Source organism: Acinonyx jubatus, chromosome B3 (assembly GCF_027475565.1).
Source record: "Acinonyx jubatus isolate Ajub_Pintada_27869175 chromosome B3, VMU_Ajub_asm_v1.0, whole genome shotgun sequence".
Taxonomy (NCBI): Eukaryota; Metazoa; Chordata; class Mammalia; order Carnivora; family Felidae; genus Acinonyx; species Acinonyx jubatus.
In genome coordinates, this window is record NC_069386.1 from 85558425 (window position 1) to 85566039 (window position 7615).

The following is a 7615-nucleotide window of genomic DNA, read 5'->3' on the forward strand; positions in this document are numbered from 1 at the left end:
ACAACATGGAATCAGAGAATTCCAGAGCCCTCCAGGGAGCTTTCGGCCTCACTTACCTGGTTCTCACGGGTGGAAACAAAGTAGGGCTAATGAAATAGATGACTTTCCTGAGGTCTCACAACTAGATTAGGAAGTATCTCTGAAGTGTTCCACAGACTCAGAAAGGTGAAACTAAGAATAAAGTCCACTGCTCGCAAGTATAGTATTCATCACAGACCAGACTGCCTTCTTATTCTATTATACTTCAGTGAAATGAATTTTTGGAATCATTTTTGATCAATATTGAATGTTATCAGTACTTAATTTGATGATAATACTTAATTCCATCAATTAATAATTAGATCAATAATTAATTCTTAATTTTAAATATAGGAATTTTGAATTTTGGTGGGGGCAGAATATTTGCATATTTTCCACTCCCTTTGTGTGTGCTCTTTCTCCTAGCAAAGATTTTTAATTAGTTTCTAAGCCAGAAAGAAGTCAGATCCTCCTATGGGGAAGACCTTTGTACTGTAAAGGTTCATTGGGCAGGGTATGCCCTTTGGTATATTTTCATAACAAGAGTCATTCTTCTGGATTTGAAACTTTTAGGTTTAGCCAACATGGCTGGATTAGCTGGATTAGTTGGATTTTATAATCCACCTTGTGTCTCCTGGCACTTATCCGATTGTGTCCTCAGAACAAGATAACTCATCAAGGCATTTCTGGTTGTTTACCAAAGCTTTGCAAATATTTCATACTGTATACATGTGTGAATATGTATATGTATTTAGCTAACATTTACTGAGTACTTCATTATGTAGTAGGCACCGAGAGAAGTACTTTACATTGTTTACTTTGTTCTGGGGAGCATGTGTTATTATTTCCATTTTATGGATGAAGAAACTGAGGCTTTTGAGAGGTTAGGTGACTTAAAGTTGCATAGCTGGTCAGTGGCAGAACCAGTCTTCCAAGTCTTAAACCTGTATTTTCTTTTTTCTTTTTTTTTTCTTTTTTTTTTCACATTTATTTATTTTTGAGACAGAGAGAGACAGAGCATGAATGGGGGAGGGGCAGAGAGAGAGGGAGACACAGAATCAGAAGCAGGTTCCAGGCTCCGAACCATCAGCCCAGAGCCCGGCACGGGGCTCGAACTCATGGACCACGAGATCGTGACCTGAGCTGAAGTCGGACGGTCAACCGACTGAGCCACCCAGGCGCCCCTTAAACCTGTATTTTCAAGCTGAATGCTCTACTGTTCTCTTTATGAAGGAGGTACACTCTGTCTTACATCCAGGTCTGGAGTTCTCAGAGGAAGCTTTCCAGCTTATGAATCATTAAAAATCACTTAATCTTCTATAAAGAAAGCAAGGACCCACATTCTGCTGCCTACTGTGTCCAGGCTCTGGCAGCCATAAAAGAAAAAGAAAAGATAAGAATTCAATTCTTGTCCAGAGCCAACTGCTTCAGTATTTCATCTATTTTCCAGGAGCAAAGAAGGTTCTTTAAGAAAGGAATTAATCTCACAAAAAAACATAATGCTGAACTGAGGGGACTCAGTTTTCCCCTTTAATCTAACCTCTCTTTGAAAATGATGGGCGAGGCTTTATCGTTATGAGCTGTCCCTTCTCGCATCCTGAATCTTCCTATGTAGAGGTAATCTCCATAACTGATGTTCCATTAGTTAAGGTCTCCTAAGAGGGAAACTCTTCATTTTATTTTGTTTGTGGATCTAGATATAGTTAGTGATTAGAAGAATAAAGGGGCATACACCGATATTCCTTTCGCAGATGATTCTAAAATTGCCTCACTGGTTTCTGCTGTCTTATAGGTTAGTATAATTTTGTTTGGTAGAATTAATTTTTTTTTGTATTTACAAAATTGTAATAATACTCTTTAGCTTGTATTTTAAAGTAGCCCTACATGGTCTATTGTGAAATGTTAAGTATGGCTCAATAATACAAATGCCCATTAAATATTAATATCAAAATAATAAAGAAAAAGATATATCAATGTTGATAACTGCCACAGAAGCATTTAGTAAAAATTCAACAATCATCCCTAATAAAAAATTACTGGATACAAGAGAAAGAAATACCCTTAGCATGAAACACATTTAATTCGATTGTTCACACACAATTCACACACAATTCAAAAATTAACATCAAATATATTTGATAGTAAAACATGAAAAGAATGCCATTAACGTGAGCCCAACACTAGGCTGACCACTGTCAATGCTGTTATATAACTTAGCTTAAACCTTTGAAAAAAGTAAAAAAATAATCATAGGCATACTGTGTTTGGTTTATAACACAGTTAGAGTGACAGCATTTTTCACGGTCTTGGTGGATTTTACAAATGCAGCAGTTTATTCAGGACCTGTGGAGAGTTACAAAACTGGAGGCATCATCAGAGTTGGTTATAGGGATCAATGCCTCACTATGCACAGCCTTGACGGGGCCCCTGACAGCTGTTTGGCAGCAATGCGGCTGTGCCTGGTGTAACTGTCATTTTGGTTTACTGTAATAGACTTTGCACTTCTGCTTCTTCAGATGAGATTAGAGACCTTGGTTTATCTTCTCAATAAAGTTATTGATCCCACATCAATGTCTCAACCAGTCCCAACCACAGCACATTCACAATGCAGTGTTAGCAATGAGATCTAAACATGTTCTTCATGCAATCTAGCAGAGAAGTGATACAGGATAGTGGGTAAGCGTGCAAACTCTCTGGAAACCGGGAGTCTGGATCCAAATCTTGTCTCTGACAGTTGCTAGCTGGGTGACTCAGGGCTTGTTACTTAACCACTCTGTGCTTCAAAGTCTTTGTCTATAAAACGGAAATGGCAATATTAATAGCATCTACTTTATAGTTTTGTTGTGAGTTTTAAATGAGCTAAGTAAGTAAAGTGCTATGAAGTGTTTGCCATTCCTACCAAAGCTGTTGTAAAATGTGACTCAGCCAGGTAATATAGTGCATTTGTGTCTGATGCACAAACTCTTCCTCCTACAACTTCTATAAACAACTCTCACTGCTGACCATCCTGACTGTACCAGGAGTCAGGTTGAGACACTCCTGTACATCATGTTACAGCCACAAAGGCCATTAAAAATTGTATAATCTGACTGTTTTATTTTAGACAAGAAAGCTATGATCTAGAGAGGTGGGGCCACTTGCCCAAGCCCACAAAGTTAATCGGCAACCAGTTCAGAGCTAATATGTCTTGGTTATATAAAGAACAGACAATGTGGGACACCTGCGTGGCTCAGCCGGTTAAGCATCCAACTTTGGTTCAGGTCTTGATCTCACAGTTTGTGGGTTCAAGCCCGATGTAGGGCTCTGTGCTGACAGCTCAGAGCCTGGAGCCTGCTTAGGATTCTATGTCTCCCTCTCTCTCTGCCCTTCCCCTGCTCATTCTCCCTCTCTCTCTCTCTCTCTCTTTTAAAAATAAATAAACATTGAAAAAATTTTTTTAAATAAAGAACAATCTGAATGTTATTTTATTCCCACAGTGAAGTTTATGCTCATAAAACAACAATAATGAATAATAAAACCATGCAATCGTCCTAGGGTATATCTCTATGGGAGAGTTGAATGGAACATATTTTCTAATTCTAAATTTCTTGGAATATGTAAGCAAAAGAAATAATGACACTCCATTTTTGGATTTCCTTTACCACCTATTTCTTTAAAGCTCCTGAAACTATGAATGCAAAATGGAATAGTCCTCTTATACACATCTCCCTGGGTCTCACACAAGGTCAAACTCATTTAATATTTGATGAATGTTGAAGGGAGAGTAACTCTGTCACCTGCAGTTCCTGACAAAAAGGTTAAATCCAGTGTCTCAAATTTCAGAACGGAAAAATAAGCCAAAATTCTCTAGTAATAATCTTTCCCAATCATTATTTCCCAAGACTCTCCATTGTTCCATGTCATACTCAATTTGCTTCCATAATCATCCTTTTATTTCCATCCTTATTTTCCATTTTGAAAATGAAGATGCCAAATTCCAGCCCACGTTCTTTTTAAATGTCTTCTGAAACACTAGGGGCTAGCTTCTAACATATGTAAAAATATCTTAAATAGAAATTGTTTTAATGCTCCTGGCTACATTCAATTTTAAGGGGCAGAAACTACTAGCTTCTGGTGAGAGGTCCACCATTTATTGTTTGCTAATTATAAAACTGGGTAAAGTAGGAAACTGAAAGCCAGATCTTTTAAAAGCCAGATGATCACTTGCAATTATTTTGTATTGAAATTGCAAAACACACTAGTCTAGATTCCTGATTCCCTGGAGGAAACGATTTTAAAACCATCTCCACAACCTAATGACAGCCTTGTCAGAAAAAAAACCAAAAAAAAAACCTCTGACTTACTCAATGATGCCCAAAATCTGCAATTAAAAAGTCATTCTTTAGGTCAGTGTTTTCAGAGTTTGTTTAATTTTCAGTTGCCTTAGTTCTCGACTCCACCTGAGTTCTGCTGAATCAGAATCTTCTGGAGAGAGGGTTTAGGAATGTGTATTTTTCACAAGGATTCCAGATGTTCTGAGAGCTTACCATGTTTGAAAAGCTCTTTTTTTGATTTAGGATTGCTGTTCTCTAACTGAGGGGCACATCTCTCACAAATCAAGAAATTTAGCTCTTTGGTGAGTGGTTCGCATCTGAACCTAAGTGATCCTATCCAAGCATGATTCTGAAGCAAGAGCTGTGAGTAGCAATATTGAGGAAGGAAGAACAGCAAGTAAAGAGGAAAGACAAACTTCCATAGTATGCCTAGCAGTGGGCCTTGGACCCACCCTTGATATCAGCAGGGTAGGAGGAAACTAAACTTTACTCTGGGGAATATGCTTTCAGTTCCTTCTCCAGAACTCACTCAGCCTTGTGTTACTTTCTGAAGTAAAACTTACTGGGTTGTTTAAAGTCTGCATATTTGTTGGAGTTTACAGTAAAGTAGATAGCTTCTTTTTGGAAACAGCTTCCTTTTGGAAAAGGATAAGAGAATAAACTAATTCTTATGTATGTGTTAAATGCACTGAGGGTGTGAGAACCCGACTGCTCAGGTAAGTTATACTCTAAAGATTGTTTTTCTTAGTTTTTTTAAAGTAATTAATTATTTTATTTTATTTTATGTTATTTTATTTTAGCCAGGGAGAGGGACAGAGGGAGAGAGTGAGAGAGTCTTAAGCAGGCTCTGCACTGAGCATGGCTCTAGCCCATGACCCTGGGATCATGACCTGAGCCTAAATCAAGAGTCGAGACACCCACGCTCACCTCTTAGTTTTGTTGTTGTTGTTGTTTTTTAATGATATCAGAGTGCAAAATATTTTCTAGTGTATGGTTTTCTAAATTTGCATTGCATTATATATTGAAATCCAAAGCATACGCTTCCTTTTAGTGATTTTGGCAATCCAGGGTCCTGGCTTCCTTTAGTTTAGGTCTAGGGCATATGAGCAAACCTCTCAATACTGGAATGAGAGAATAAAGATCATACTAGAGAATCCAGCACAGCCTTTTGTAGTAACAAACAAATGAATGGACAAGCTAACAAACATTAAGCATCTGTGCCCATGTCTGCATTACTATGAGAACATCTCATCATATTTGGACTTTTTATAATATGATAAAACCAGAATTACTTGTACATGATGTGTAAGAGGTCCATTTTGAAATGACTTGTTGTAATTTTTTAAAAATTATGATGCAGTCATGGGTTTATTTAATTTTAGATCATTATATCTAAATCTAAAAACTTGAACATGGCATGAAATGATTAATGCAGGTACAGGCCTTATCATCCAATACAACTCTTCTTTAAATTACAAAGAATGGAAAATGTCTTTTTAATTTTTAATTCTCTTTTTATTTTATGACTTGTGCAACCCTTTGAATCATATAAGATATTAAATAATATCAAACTAGACAGCTGAATTATAAACCAAAACCTTTGAAATGACCTAAGACAATATGGTAAAGAATAAATAGATAAGTGGATGAATAGACGGATGGATTTCAAACAAGAAAGAGGCATAATCTCTTTCGTATTTCATCAGTATTACTGTACTGTTGGTACAGAAAATGGACTCAAAAAGAGGTTAGAAGACCAATAAAAAATGACTTGATAAAGAAGGAACAGTGTCCTCCTAAAATTCATGTCATGAAAAGCATTTTAAGCAAAAGAATGTGTGGTGACCTCATTGAGAGACAACCTTACTTTTTGCTCTAGAGATGTAAAGACAAGGATTCATATTTTATAGCAATTACCAGTGTCCATGAGGTCATGCAGCAAATTAGTGATATCTACAGGAATTCCCATACAGGTTTCTCTGACTTCGAAATCACCGCATTGTGTACGTGTGCTTTAGTGTGTTTTCATATCCTGTGTACTTCCCATGGTATTCTAATTAAACTGTGAGAATTGGTAAAGCTGTTAATATTAGTAACTTCTACATTATTACACGATCCCATTGCAAATAAGAATGATGTGACTAAATGTCAAAATTTTGCTGAAGATTAGTATGAGCCTTTAACATAGACAATGAAAATCATATCAAGCACTAACATTAATTTGAGCTTAGCAGTTATTTGTATTAACCATAGTTAATGTTAAATAAAAATATGCCTGAATGTCTAAGGTCAAATAAATAATGTACATTGAGAGATTTTTCTCTGGGAGCAAAATTAAAAGTGAAAGGCTATCATTAGGTATGGATCTTTTAATGTTAAAGTTATTTAAGAAAAATAATATCCCTCTTCTGAGGGAGTAGCTGAGAAACAGATACTGCACCATTGATTTCTTTGCTCTATAAAATTATGTGAGTACATGCCCTTTACTGAGCAGATTTATATTATGGTAATATCATTATTTTTGTCATGAATACAATTATTCAAAGCTAGTCTTTCAGTCATGACTAATTTTGTACTGTGGTGACTCATATGTCTCACCATTAAATAAGCAAACATACTTTTAGATTTTTAAAGATAACTAGAGCTAAAGATTTGCATAGTTAAAATTTAGTTATATATCTGTTTACTTAGGTATGTTGAATTAAACATTATAAGTACAATATATCAACTGTTCTGGCATTATTCAAGTGTGACTATTGATAGCACCAGAGGTCTCTGTGCTGTGTTTACCCTCAGGTTTATTTTCACCAATTTGAAGTCTCCTCTGGGGTGCTAACGTGCCAATATCATGACTCAGTCACACAGATTGGTCTCAAAACCAGGTCATACGTTTTGTAATTCTAACAAAAGTGAGCGCTTCGGACTGATCTTTCCTGCCCTAAGAATCAAGGGTGTACCGGAAGTGCCCAAAGAGACATGGATTTCCACTCTGGTGGGAACTGCCTCAAATGGCAGCGATTTCTATGGCTCTATAAGAATGAAGGGATCTCAATTTCTCACAGCCTCTCTGAAAAGGCAGAAAAAGGCAGAAAAAGTTTTACTGACCTCTGTACCTCAAAGGTAAGAGACTAGAGAGAGATCACTAAGGAGCGCACATTAAAGAATGCCAGTCATTTAACAACATCTCAAATTCATAGGTAGAGGACATGTTGAGGTCCCCTGAGTCAGGCTGCAAGATTCTGAGAGCTAAGAAGCTCATTTGCTGTAAGCAAACCAAGAAATGA